The sequence below is a fragment of the Mycteria americana genome, chromosome 2, assembly GCF_035582795.1.
Source record: "Mycteria americana isolate JAX WOST 10 ecotype Jacksonville Zoo and Gardens chromosome 2, USCA_MyAme_1.0, whole genome shotgun sequence".
Taxonomy (NCBI): domain Eukaryota; kingdom Metazoa; phylum Chordata; class Aves; order Ciconiiformes; family Ciconiidae; genus Mycteria; species Mycteria americana.
Window position 1 is genome coordinate 69472854 of NC_134366.1, and position 14590 is coordinate 69487443.

Consider the following 14590-nt stretch of genomic DNA (forward strand, 5'->3'; position numbering starts at 1 on the left):
AAATTGATGCCAGCAGTGTTACTCAAGCAGAATGCTGGAAGGATATCTATTCAGTTTCTCATTTAAAAAGGGGAATGGAGATGAAGAAAGTTTAGGAAAGCATTTTAAAACTCAGTTATCCTAAAGGGAAAGGGAGAACTGGGGAGGAGAGGAACTAAAACAGATTTCAGATGAATTTACGTGCAGTGTGCATTAACTCCTGCAAAGTCAGAGAGTAAGCGCCTATAGCAAAATCCTGGCTCCGGTCAAGTACACGGAAAATGTTTCACCAACTTCAGTGAGGTGAAGATTGTTAGCTTTTGTCATAATTTCCAAAAGATGCATCCAGCATCCCATACACAGGTTTGCAACTTTGCACAGTTGCTTATTTACAGTTTAGGTTCAGGAAATAACCTCATCAAGCTAGGGCATGCTCACCATGTAAAAGCAACTGCTTAGCTTCTAATCATCTTTCTACTACATCCCACATTTGCAGTAAATCTTTCCATCCTGTTAATGAATTTGGACCTGAGCTACCTATTTAAGTTGGTGGCAAAACTCCAATTAAATGGAAGCAGTGTGGAGATTACTGTAGATTTTGTAATAAAGATGGGAAGAAAACACCCTGTGTTTTAACAGTGGTTGTAAATCATATACACCCCTGGAGTTCAATTAATTTACTCAGAAGCCCATGGAATTTGTAATTAATTCCTGACTGGAAAAAAAAGGAAGTAACAGAAACTCACACAACTTATTTTTTCAGAATTAGTCCTCCATACCTAGTAAGATAAAGATCGGGAGAAACTTGCTCCTCACCACTTCTGGGTAAGGCAGAGTTAAAAAGCACATTTTTGAACTGGAAGCTTTGCACCTGGGAGACTCGAAGGAGAAAGGCTATGAAAACCAGCAGGTGATAGGCATCAAAATTTGAGAGAAAGTATCTGGGAGCTTCTAGTATTAAGGGGAGTCATTTTACAGCAGGAATCTATGACTACTTTAGGTAGGAAACTAAGTGAAAATGTGCTAGGATATAAGTTTTGATTTATTTTATTTTTTTTAAAAGGATTGAATTATTATTATACACTGTCATCTGCTATATATGGGGCTCTTGGTAAGCTATTACTTGCCTTATTCCAAGTGGTGTGTGATGGTTTCCACTGAGTATCTCTTAATGTACTCCTTACAGCACAAGGAATCTTAGAGTTACTATTTTTTGTAAACCATCTCTTAAGGTAGGCTTTCCAACTCTGCTACATGTAGAGAAATGTTTACTACAGCAAACCAGCATTTCTAAAGCAGCTTTGTGTCTATGCAATTGCCTAGACTAAACGTAATGATAAAGTTGCACATAGCAACCTTCCCTCTTCACTTGTGCTAGTATGCTGTGTCTTTCTAACTGTACTGCAGGCTCTGAAGCATGTGGGTTTTTAGTTTTCTCTGTCAGTGCTTGTACAGCTGTGTCCACAAACGTACATATCCAGTAAAACCCAAGGAAATGTTCCTGGATGCTGGGATTAAGCTTAGATAGCTGCAGCTCTAATAACTCACGTGCAGTTCTCTGCTTTCTATTTAACAGAGGATTTTCATAAACTTCTTGCAGCAGCTCATGCTGTAGCTCTAAGTGTTGACAGTTGCTTTCCAGTCCTAGTGGAATAAGCAACATGGTTGTTCCATCTAAACTCAGTAGTCAAAATGGGTTGGTGTATGACCTACATTATATTGCAGCTCTCTGGATCCCAAGGAGAGATGATGCTAAGGGGCCAAGGCAAAAATTCAAGCCTAAAGCTTTTATTGACCAACAGTTAATAAATGCCTGATAGTTGAACTCACGTGAAAACAGTGCCGTGTCACTTGCTTAGACAGATAGGCTGTGTCTCCTTCTTCTGAATACTCATTCATAACATACTTACTGGACGAGTCCCATCAAAGATGGCGAATGTTTCTTTAGAGTCTGCCTTTATTATGGCTGGAGATAATAGTGGGCAGGCAGCATAGAGGAAAAATGATTCTGTCTACTGCTTGGCAAGGCTGCTTTCAGGGAAGGCCGCTGAAAAGATGCTTACTGTGTGTTTTCAAGAGGTCTAATTTTGTGGAAGGGCCAGAAGAAAATGATACCATAGATCAGAGTATGCAAGGCTGTTATGTAAGTCAAAGACCTTTAGTTAGTGATGTCTGCATTGAGCTGACAAGACCTGAAGGACTTTTTAAGACAATACTGTTCCTCATTTTAAGACTTCAGAAAAAACACAATGCTGCTAAATAAGGTATTTCATGGCTTGTTCTCCTCACTGTGTGTCCATCTACATTATGCTTGATTTTTTTTACCTGCCTAGCTCTGGCTTTCTCCTATTGGCTTATACTTTTTCCCAATAGACTGAAGAGCAGCCCAGCAGCAATCTCTCAAAATCCAGACCTACATGGAAAGCATCTGAATTGCCTCTAAACCTCGTCACTCTTACCTAGCATGCTTTCCAGAGTAGGTTCTTGCAGTTCTCTAATCTTCTAACTTACGTTTCTGTGCCTGGTTTTAATGTTAACACTACTTTCATGGTTCTGTTATGCCATTCATTTAGACTAGCTCTTGCCTGCTGTCATGGACTTTCCCACCTATGACCTGTGGAGAGTGTCAGGTGTTCTCCCGTGGTGCAGCCTCTGGTGGTCCATCTGAAAACTTCAAGTTCAACTCAAAGTGCAGTACATGGAGACAATCTGCTTCAAAAGCAGTCTTGGCTCTAACTCATTTAACATCATCAAAGTGAGAATCTACACTAGTGCTGGAGCATAGATCAACACCTGCCAGACAGACTGGGAGATTACTGCTGCCATTAATGAAGTTAATCCGCATCTGGAGAAGGCACACAGGTATGTGGAAGATTTCTATCTCTTTGTTAGTTAATGGGAGAAGCTTACAAAGCCATTCTTCAAAGCAGATATGGCTACAGATATGAAAAGGGAAAACATTCCCAGTTCCCGTGCCTCCAGTTTGATCTATGAGAGGTCTAATAACATGATGGCAGAATCCATTTTTAGGTAATGGATAATTGGGCTTACTATGTTTAGTGTAGTGATCAAATTAACAGCAGGAATGACTTTTTATTTGGTGTAGGGAGGGGTGAGAAAGGCAGGGCAAAACCCTCCAAATTATCTGCTGTGTACTGAGGACATGCAGAGTACTCTGAGACAGCTCCGGAACAGGGACTATGTATTTTAGCTGGTGGTATGCTGTGCAATTGCTTAATGAAAATATGTAAATACCAAGAAAAGCAAATTACTCTGCCCTGGTGGAAGGGGGCGGGGGTTTTAAATACAACTGTTATTACTGCTGTGCAGTTATTAAACAAAAAACCACCACCTCCACCCCACCAGATGAAAGTATTCTATCACTTAACTAAAGACACTCTAATACCAGAAAGCATCCCTGAAACACACTTAAAAGCAAATGTCAGTGTAAGTAGCTGGTGATGCTTTTCAAGTTCCTCACAACAGGGAAAAGACTAAGAAGCAATGCTGAACTGACAACTGGAACCGTGTTAGTAAAATTTCAAATTTTCTTGTGTATCAGGCAACTTTTCAGAAGTACACTCTCAAATAGTTTCTATTCCTTATGATATGCTGAGTAGAAAAAAGACTGCATCTTCAAGAGGTTAGCTCCCACACTAGCTTTATGGTCATGTAACTTCTGCTTACTTCCAGAAATTGAGAAACAATACAGCCTTTTTCTGCAACCTCCTCAGTTATGCAAAATCACTGTTCAAAACTGTAGACTGAGTCACCAACAGCATTACAGACAAATAGAAAAATCCAGCTAAGTCCCTTTTTTCCCCTTCCTCTCCCCCTCGCTTGAATATGCAAGTATTTCAAGATCAAGTGTTCACGCACATCCGTTGTTGGACTTCTGTTTCTGTGGCACTTGTACAGTTGAGAGTTGGACAAGCAGTGAGGTGTCTGCACAAATGTAGGCTAGAGCTGATGCGGCCTTCAGATCTCTATCTAGAGCTCCCTCCTAATTCTCAGAATAACCACAAGTTGGGCTGCCACCAAATCATCCTCGGAGCTGCTCTGAGGGCTGTGCTGCAGATTAGGTAAGGTAGTTCAGGCAAGTAAGAGAAACTGCTGTGCAATAACAATGCTTGCATGGAGCTATGTTGTTTAACAGATAAGTTGCAGTCACCTGTGCTGGCTATACTGTGGCAGGTATAAAAGAAAGGTCAAGTGCCCTAACAGCCACGTTGTTAGGGAGGGCATGCCTGGGCCTGTCTCTTTGTGCAACACTTAAGGTGCCTTAAGTGTAGTGAAAACAACCCCCAGCATCAGCTCTTCCTCCTGCTCAATTTTATGTTGTGATCACAGCTGTAAAAGTAAGGATGTTATTTTGCTCCTTTTGCTCCTCTGGCATTGAGTCAAAACCCAGAAGTTTGTATTAGAAAAGTGGCCTGGAAAGTACTATATTAACAGACATGCAAAGCTTCTGACTTCTGGGGAATAAACAGCTTTGAAGTAAAATACATGCACCAATAATCCATGCACACTTCATTATTTTCAGAACTGCAATAGCAAAGTACTACTTAGAAAAAGCTGTAAGATAGTAATGAAGGGTTTGGGTTTTATTTTTTTCTTTTAATCCTGAAAGCTCCTTATCTCCATTCTCCATGGGTTTGTTTTTTTTCATTCAATTTACAGTAGTCTAAATTAAAGCTAATCTAACAAAAAAATTACACATTAAGTTTAACTAACCTCTTCACCACCCTCTTGATGAGAATCCTTTCCTACTCAGGGGAATAAATGCAACAACTTTAAAATTCCTACATTGCTTGTTTAAGATAACTTTTCTTTGCACTTTGTCTTTAATAGAATTTGGCTGATTTTTGGATATTTCAGCACCTTAAATTATTATGTTGAGATAGTGAAGGCAGCAATTCTTGTCAAGTCTTAACTAAGACAAAATGATCTCTAGGCACTAAGCTGCCAGAAAGGCAGTATTTTGTTATCTGTCAACATGCACACATCTTTCTCTACCACACCCCCAGTCAAGTCTGAGAACCTGTAACACGGGCTACTGCACAATATGAAACATCAGTTTACTGCTCAAATTTGAGTCAAAGCTTAGACTTAAAGAGTAGGTGCAGTTTAGCACTGTATTTAAGTGCAGCTGTGAGTTGCTGCTGGAAGGGGTGCTCATGCCCCTTTTCCCTCCCTTCTGTTGGACTGTGCAGCTGCAGTGTATGCCATGTCCAGAAAGCCGTGATGCACTGGAAAAACAACTTTTTAAAAGCCAGCTGATCCTTAAACCTGATACAAGAGGTACAGCACGATGTACAGCTGGGCAGTAGAATAGGGCCATCTTGCTGTCACAGCCTGCTATTACTCCAGTCTGTGAGGCTGGCCTAAGGGGGGAGCCTCTTTTTTTTTTTTTTTGTTTCAACACTTCGGTTTATCAAAAACAGGCTCTAAAAGAAGCAATCCAGCCCACTCTTATACCTCATGCTATATGGTCCCTTCTTGCACTTTAAGAGTACATGTGAATCAGCAGAAAGTAATTGATTTGAGTCAAAACCAACTAGGCTGGGAGGCAGGAGGAACTAGAGCCTCACCAGTAAGAAGGAATAGGGGAAACCTTGTCTGGTATAGTGATGAGAATAGTCTTAAACCGGAGAGTTTCAATTTTTAGAGAAAGAAACATAGCAAGAAACTTTTTTTCACAGTGTCAGAATATTAAACATGCTCAAGACAACCTGATCACTTCTCAAGTTGTACCTGAAAGGCAAAGCAAACCTGACTGTAGTTTTCTTACTGTGTGGATGGGCTACTGCAACTGACTTGCTTTATGCTTGCCCTGCTTCCTCAAATTTCCACTAGCTGTGCTTCTGCCACCGGGTTTTCCACAGCACAGAGTACTGTGGGCCTGCGCCTGTTTTAAACTGTACCTCAGCCCCAGGGATGTTATCTGCCATGGCCCTCTGTGCCTGTTGGCCATGGGGCAGAAGCGATAGCACCCCATACCTCCTCCACCTCAAACCCACCCACATGGGAGCTGCCAGTGCTCCCTTGGGCTGCACTGTCTCTGGAAATGATATTTAAGTGGGTAAAACCAGCCTTAAAGGAGCAAGTCTTTACAGCAGCTTGACTATTTTCTGTGTATCTGGCTTTGTAGATTGCTAGATAAATTTGCCTCGCATCCCACTTCTAAAAGTGGGTGAGGTGTATTTAAAGTGCAATTACCGTTAACATGGTCCTGGTAATCGCGCTGTGAGGTGATGTGTGTGTAATTACTGCACTCGTTCATCCTCTTACGAGTCCAAGACTCCTCGCTTAGCAGGCCTGCAGCTAAGCCTGCACACGCCTCACCGCGATGCCACCCGGTTAGTGCCTCTGTTTTCACTCCTACCGCCTTTGTAAGTGTCTGCTGTTCTCCGTCGCCAGTGTTCCCTTCACAGAGCCGCCGCAGCCCTGCCGGATCTCCCCTGGTGCAAACCTAGCCCCACGCCCCCTGCCCGCCCCCCGCGGGGCCCCGACTGCCCCACAGCCCCCTCCCGCGCCGTGGCCGCCATTTTGTGCAGCGCCGAGCCCGCCGGTTGTCGGGGGGGGGCTCGCTCGGCTGCCCGCGGGGAGGGGGCGGCCGGGCCCTGCCCTAACTCCCATAAACTGCGTCCCGAGCTCGGCTGCCCATCCCCACTCACGGCAGCGGCAGTTGGCGGAAGGGCTCACGCGTGGGCCGTGGGGGCCGCCATCGTGGCTGCGATGCCGGCGGGGCGCGGCAGGGAGCGCTGCGAACGGCCGCGGCTGAGGGGAGGGGAGGGAAGGGAAGGGAAGGGGAGGGTGTCGCGGCGGCGCTGGGCCCGCCTGTGTTTAAACCGGGGGGTATCTGCTGAGGGTCCCTTCCCTCTCTCCTCGGGGGCAGGGCTGGGGATTTCCTCGGTCTGTGCCTCGCCCTTTTCGCCGGAGGTGGCGAGTGTCCTGCAACCGTGGCCTCGGCTGTGGGAAAGAACTGGGGGAAACCTGTGAAGAGACGGCTGAGGTTCCCAGCCCGCTGCCATGCGAAGTGCAGGCCTCCCTGTAACCCAAATCTTGTCAGCTCCGTACTGATAATCCAAAACACACCTGAATTTGCTGCCTTGTTCTGAGATCTGCTCTCTTTTGTGGTGGTTTATTATTTTTCCAGGCCAAGCCTCAAACCGAGGGACACCATAGAAACACCCTTACACATTAAAATTGAAAAACCCAATAGAATTTCTGTAAGCATCTTTCCAGCAACCCCCAAAGAAAACTCTCTGCATCTAATCCGATGATCTGATTCCGTACACCGATATGCATATTTAACTTAATTACTGCTGTCTTTAGCTTATCGTTTTCATTCCAAATGTATCCCTCATCATTGTACCACATAAGCTGATGTCCCTGTCAGAGTTTATTTAAGCAGACTGTCCAGAGCTGTCACTGAACTCAGCACTTAGGCTGTAGCATTTGTAAAGTGTGTGTGAGTGCTGCTAGATTACAGGATCCTGAGCCTTGGCTGGCAGTTTTGATTCATCTGAAATTAAACGATGAGTGTACCAATAATTTCAGAGTGTGTTCCGCTGCTGTTTCTTAGTGCATCATACCTGCTTTGATATTTATTGTATGTGCTTCCTGGCTGAGGAGTTGAATGAGGCATTCTTCTCAGGCCTGTTGCCAAGTCAGTTTGTTCTCTTACCCAAGTAGTTTCCAGCTTATTTACACTTTTTGGCTTACCATTGTGGTTTAGTGGAATATTATCTGCTATTGAATTCTCCCAAATAAAACTGTTGCTTCCTGTGGAGGGCTTCTAGTGGTTGCCAGTCAACTCATATCGTCAGAATGATGATTACATTATTTTGCATTGCTTAGTTGTTCCTGACAAAATAATTGAGAGGTTGCTAGATTGTAGCTGAAGTTAATTAATACATCTGCTTGCTAGGACTTGTAACACTCATGGTACTGCGGAAGGTGAGAGTGGGGAGAAACATGGCATGGAAAGACAATCAGCAGAACAAAAAGATGTGCAGATATGACCAAAAAATAGACAACGAGAAATACAGGACAAAAAAAGGGAGCGGGTGGCCCAGCCTAGTGGGAACTCTTCTTACGCTTCTAAGAAGCCCTGTTAAGAGGCTGTTTTGTATGCAAAGCTGCAGGTTTTTTAACCTCTCTTTCTCTCTGCCTGCCTTTCTGCTAACATCCCTTCTCTGTGGGAATCGGTCGCCTTTACCTTCGGGGGTGGGGGGTGGTCTGACTCCTACATATCTAATTACTCTCTGAAAAATCTATTTCATACGTTTCAGACCTGAAGAAGGATTTTGAGCCAAAAGCTTGTCCACGGTTCCAGCTATGCCTGTGTTGGCCTAACTACCCCTGCAGGCCTTCTCCTTGTAATTTTGCAATGATGAAAGCTATACAATATCCATCCAGTTTTGGTGATGTTTTATTGGTATTGAAAGGTTACTAGTTATAGATACTGTCTCTGCTATTTACATACGGAAAGAGAAACAGACTGTGTAAGACATAGACAATATGCCCACGCTGGGGGCTATTTGCTGCTGCTTCTTCCAAGGTTGGCATTTCATGCTGCCCACTGTCACCACCGTGGGGACCCTAGCTTCTCTTGCCATGCCGGCTGCTCATCTCATGGCCACAAATGGCTCCTCCAGAGCCCGTGTCTCGTTCCACCTCTGGAGGAACCACTCCCCCCACCCCCCCATCTTGACCAGGTCTGGAGTTCAGTTAAATGTTGGGTTTGTTATCTAGCCACCTGAATAAATAAACAAACCTAAGGCAGAGCAAGCTCGAGAATGTATACAGGAATCAAACAGCAGGTAGTGACCTGACTGATTTAAGCTAACGTAACTCCACAGTGTGGTGGAGAGAGGCAGTTGTGCCCTCCTGTTTGGCTGCGTGTTGCCACTCCCACCTGGTTTTGGGAGCTGACCCATCTGGAAAGTAGGGGTTTTTTTATTTTTTTACAAGGTTACTTATGAGATCAGACAGGTCCTGCATCCTGTAGAACATGTGGCTGTACAAATGCGAGCACTGTTACTGAATCCAAAGGCTCTGAGTTACATCTGCCTCTAATCACTCCCATATGCATTCTTTCATATGTTCTGCTATTCGTTATGGTTTCCTATCATGTGCTAATTGATTCATTACTTCATGCTAAGCATACAGTCACGTGCTAGTCATTAGCAGTCCCATATGTTGAACTCATGATGTATATCTTTAAATGCCATATCTCCTGGTCTGCCAATCCTCCTTTATGCAATACCACACATAGGTTGCAGGCCTTCATTTATGCTTTAAACTTCCTGCTCGTTAGTCTTATATGTAATTCTTCAGTTACTCTCTGGAGCTCCTCCGTGTTGCAGTTGTGTAACGACTGTAATTAGAACTGCTGATACGTAGAACTGTGCTTTAGTCTGTGGTAATACAATGTGTTTGAGAGGGGAAGGAAAGAATTTTGAAACATCCAGCATAGTAATGTCAGAATAAACCCCATGTTCAGATGAAGTTATGTTAGACCATGGAAGTTTTGCACAAGTTAAAACTCTATAACTGGCTCAGAAAATGTGACTCTGGAAAAGCAAATGGAGCTGGGAGGAGGCCAAGTGAGTTCCCTAAGTCTTGCTTGTGAGGAAGTTAACTCATCAGAACAAATGCGTGGGAAAAGATGGAAAGAAGGGTGTATCACTCTTACAATCCCAACCTGCAGAATTTCAGAATAAAGAATTTAAGGAATCTAGAGCTGCATTGAATTTTTAAGTTTTATACGAAGAAGACAGACTACTTATGGTATTACTACTTACACATAGCATGCCCCAAGACTTGCCAGAAACAGGTTGAATTGAACACAGTCAGGTGCAAAAAAATAGCTACTGATTTCTCCGGAGTTATTTCTACTTTGTCTGAGGTGAATGAGTACAGAATTTGATCCTTTGTACCTGTAGTCCCAATGTGACACAGTTTTAGGTTCTATCATACTCTGTGAATGCCCAACATCAGCATGGTACCGAATGATCTGTGGAATTCAGACCATCCTCATTTCATACACTGTTTATTGCAGGAGCTACTGGCCTGGGGGAAGATAGCTGCACCCGCCCGGGCTTTTATCTTCCAAGCCCTGAACGAAGCAGCTGAAAGTCCTGTTGCATGTAGATAAGAAACGGCAAGTAAAGAGGCTGGGAGTAAGATCTGGGTAAAAAGTAGCTCTCCAAGGAATAGCTAGTACTTAAGCAGAGTATGTTGTGGGCCAGGAAGCAATCCCTGTAGGAAGGGAGACAAACAGTCTTGAGTAAGAGCTTGTGTAACACCTGGCCTGGGCTGTCCTAGTGGCTGCTTTCTGTATACTGCCTGCTTGGGGAAGCCAGGCACAGAATTATTTCTTTTCCACTTGGTGCTGCTGAAACTCCCAGTTTCCTGAGCACGGACTCAGCCTGCAGCATAAACCCTACGGATGCAGCTGGGCGGACATGAGCACTGCTGATGTACTGGTGTCTGCAAGCCATTGCATGACTGGGCTCTGAGTAGTGCCTGGCTGGGGTGACCGCTGCGTGGGCTTAACCGGCATCTTGCACAGGTCCCCAGGGAGGTGTCAGCCCCTTGCCAGCCCTATGCAGCTTTCTTGGTGTTTTGTAAGCGAAAGCTCCCAGTCTTTCTGCTGCTGCAGCTGCTTCTGGCTATAGCCCGCCCCTATAGTGTCCTTATTGGATTCCTGGCCAAGGGGGTGTTGCTGCAATGATAGCGAGTGGTGCATTGATATGCTGGAGCTGCAGAGTGTTGTATAAGAAGGAGCTGCAGGGAGCGGAGGAGAATTAAACAGGATCACGTTTCTCCTCTGTGAGCTGAAGAGGTTAGTGACTATTACTTAATCCCTGCTAACTGTAAGTAGGATTTGGAAGCAGCGCTTTCGTCTTCCGATCCCCCCCTCCACCCTCGCAAGATTGCTTGCCACCAGCATTTCCCCCTCGGTTGTGAAGGAATGGGGGAGTCCTGCAAGTCACGTTGTCCTAGCTGCTCCAAAGACACCCACCACACTAGAGGGGACAGGTCAGCACTCCGGGAGGGGGGGAACAGAGAGAAAGAAAAGAGAGAAAATGCTTTTGTTTGGAAGAATGTCCAAGGTGCAGGGAAGCGGAGTATTAGCTTGTAAATGATGTGGAAGTAGCCAAGTAGCATCATTGGTGGCCAGAGCACTGCATGGTGTGAGTGTGAGAGGTCATTTAAAACCTTTCCTACACAGTGTCTTCTGAGCTTGTTTTTAGAAATGCTGAGCTTCCTCCGAATCCTGTTAAAATCCATTTTTACTGCAGGTGTTTGACACCCCCTTCTGAAACAGCAGACCATTAACCTTGCTGTACCTCAGTTTACCCATGTGTGAAGTGGAGATGAAAATATTTTCCTCTTGTAAAGGAACGTGGTGGGGCCATATTCCAGACAGCCTTTGGTGGGAGAAAGCTGATTCTTATGTTCTCAGATACGGTACAAAATCCATGTGTAAAACACATTGACACTTTATTAATAGTTACTTGATGCTCTAGTCACAGCTACCACCAATGTCTAACTATCTTAAAAAAAAAATGCATCAAGGCTCAGTCTACACACAGAGAAAAGACAGGCTCAGCCTTTATATAACTCTCCTGGCATTGTGCTGAACTTCCGTGTTGAAGCTTGTTCAAAAAAACCAGGGTAGTGTTAATTAGGGCAACAGTTTATTAAGCTAATTTTGTGTGACATAATTTTTATCAAACTCCTTGTATTGGTTTGCCAAATTAATTTTCCTGGAATGAGGATAGTCATTCAGCTGTTGGTTCTCTGATTACAGATGTGAACACAGAATGACACTGTGCCAAAAATCAATAACATAGCATTTGAGCATCTTTCTGTCATTTGTGTTGATAAATGGGAAAATAAAGACAAATCTGTTTCAATAATGTAAATCCAACTTGAAGTTTAATCTTCACAAAATAAAGAGCAATAGGTAAATATTTAAAATTATTTTCAGCACATATAATAAAGCTTTAGTTAAAGTCTTACTAAAAACTATTGTCACAAGCAGTGCACGCAACTTAGATATACAGTAATTGATAGTAAAATATTAATGATTGATACAATTCTTACTACTGGATCAGGGAACTTCCCTTATACTGGAAGGCTGATGATTCTGGACTTGTCCTGAGTTTACATGCACATGGTCAACAAACTTTTGTCTAATACCAACCTCACAGTTTCTTTAGACAGTGAATTGAGTTAGTGTTTGTGAACAACTGGAGTTTAAGTCAATGAAGTATGGTTTGTGTTATCATTGAAGGAATGGCAACACTTACTTTGTATAGCTAAAAAGGAGAATCAATCTTTGTAGTTTTCAACTTATTTTTAGCGTCCTCATTATTTTCCAAATTGTAGTTCTAACTGGATGTTTCAATACCCACTCCCCACCCCCCTAAAAAAACCCCAACAACCCCAAAAGACCACCACATTCAGCTCTGAGAGACTTCATTTTAAATGTCAAAGGGCCAAACTTTTTTTTTTTAATGAAGAACATCTGCTGTATCCACAGAATTCAGAAACTAAGCTCAGCAGATGAGAACAGGATGAGAAAAGGGCCACTTTGATCTCTGCACTAAAAATGAATCATCCTTGTCAAAACAAGTGAAGATGAATGGATAAATTAACTGACCAGTTTTCGAATTAAAACTGGAATAATTTCTCATCTTGCACTTGGGTGTCAGGACTTCAGTAAGATGCAGGAGTGGAATGCACATTGGCATTTTTGCTTTTTAATGATGACTCTGAAGTCACCTCAGTTTCATGTGGCTTGTAGAGAGGATATTGCACTGTATGCTATGCAGATTTGTCGTAGGAAGCTTCAGTGGGTGTTTTCCATTACCACTGGTGTGGTCCATTGAAGTTCCGTCTGTGCTGCCATCCTTGGCTAGGTAAGCACCAGTCAGGCAACAGGAGATAAAAACAAACCAAAACTGGGAAGAAGTGGAAAAACTAACAGAAAGAGCTTGGATAAATGTGATGAAGCAGTGTTTGCAGTGGGAGAATAACTCCCCGGGAAAGGAGTTCCTGTGTTTGACACAGTGGTACAGCAACATCAACATATGCGGACTGGGGATAACTCAATCATCTCTAATTTTCAGGCAACCGTAGATCTTTCTGAAGCTTGTGGGTAGTACTCAGTGTAGTAAAAGAACTTACATTATGCTCGTACTGCACTTTATTAAGTGAGGCATCAAAAAGGTTGCTTCATTGAGAGGGGAGGGAATGGGGCTTAGGGAAGAAAAACAGTCTGAAAGCCAAGGCACTTAGCAGCTTAATCCTGTAGTAAAAAAAAAAACAACCCTGAATGTGTACATGCCATGTTGTAATTTAGTAGAACAAAAGTTGCTGAGGGCCTGTCCCTCTCCTCTGGAGTTAGCCTTGAACTGTAGAAAGTGTTCTTATGCATGTAAGGCCAAACCGTTGGGCTTACATCTTGAAACTTTATAAAATAAGTGCAACTGTAAAATATAAATATAAAAATATAAATCTACATTTGACCTGTTTCTTCTCTATTAAGCAAAAAGAGTTTTGGCTTTTTGTTTAACTGAACTTGAGCGTTCCCTAGACTAATGTTTGCAACCCAGACAGAGCTCTACTGTGCTAATTAGAAAGTGTTGTAGAAAACACACCTGACTGGGAAAGATAATGAAATGCATTTGCTAATCCTGTTATTCCAGATGAGTGCGATCTACCACTTTAACAACACGAGTTGCATAAAAGAAATTTCTCCTTTTTTTTTTTCCCCCCCTTCTTTCTTCTCATTATAGCATTATAAACCAGTTAGAAAGACGCTGTTCGGGGCGACTAGCGTTCCTATTACATTATATTAACTATCCTAAATGATAAATTAAAGGCTGCACTACACTGGCTAATAAAGCAAGCCGTTCTCATGGCTCAAGTAGTGTTACTGTGTTTATTACTTTTCCCTCTTAGTGAAATGTGTAGGCAGAAAGGGATCTTTATTGTCTTGTTGTTACCTTTGTTCCATGAACATTCTTGTTGTTCCTTTGTTACCTTTGTTCTGGAGAGGAAAGCTGCCAGAAAGAATATGGAATTATTAAATAATCCCATAATCCCTTAATAAGAGAAAGAAGTGGTACGGGATGTGAGGGGAAAAGTTGAGACCATGGTCATTCTAGCTGAAACACCATGGATGCTTTTTAGCTATGCTAGGAGCTTTGTGAATGTTTCTGTTGCTAGGGAGAACAGCCCTTAGTCAGTATGTACTGTCTTTTGCAGGCTCCGACATAGATTAACAAAAGAAGACTGGTTAGTCTGTTATTTGGTGATGAATTTAGAGACCGTGGTGGCTTGCTTGTACTTGTCTTCGGAGTAATTTGCTAATTTTTCTCAGGCATAGCACAATTGTGTGCAGCTGTAAGTGGGATCAGTGTGTTTGTATAGATCTCTCTAGGTTTAGTCTTGGTGACAGATAGAAATATATAAAGGACTGAGATATTTTGTCCCCATTAAGTCAGATTCAGAAAATTTGGATAGAGAAGGCAAATTAACTCCTGACTTCTGTCTTCTTCTAAAGCTATGATTCTCTAGTGGCAAA

At 43.0% G+C, this 14590-nt stretch overlaps 2 protein-coding genes across 9 annotated transcripts in view; one reads left to right on the plus strand and one right to left on the minus strand.

Annotated features, from left to right (window-relative positions):
* The window catches only part of COA1 (cytochrome c oxidase assembly factor 1), a 52062-nt gene extending 45318 nt beyond the window's left edge, over positions 1-6744 (minus strand). For 3 of the 6 annotated variants that reach the window (XM_075493710.1, XM_075493712.1, XM_075493711.1), the window contains exon 1: positions 6199-6434. The gene's annotated coding sequence lies outside the window, so the exon portion shown is untranslated. Of the gene's footprint in view, positions 1-6198; positions 6435-6656 lie in introns of those variants that run through there. The other 3 variants (XM_075493709.1, XM_075493713.1, XM_075493714.1) reach the window with 3 other exon arrangements.
* A 3975-nt stretch (positions 6745-10719) lies between these two features.
* BLVRA (biliverdin reductase A) overlaps positions 10720-14590 on the plus strand; it is a 31695-nt gene continuing 27824 nt past the window's right edge. Inside the window, exon 1 of one of the 3 annotated variants that reach the window (XM_075493705.1) lies at positions 10720-10834. The gene's annotated coding sequence lies outside the window, so the exon portion shown is untranslated. Of the gene's footprint in view, positions 10866-14590 lie in introns of all 3 variants that reach the window. The other 2 variants (XM_075493706.1, XM_075493708.1) reach the window with 2 other exon arrangements.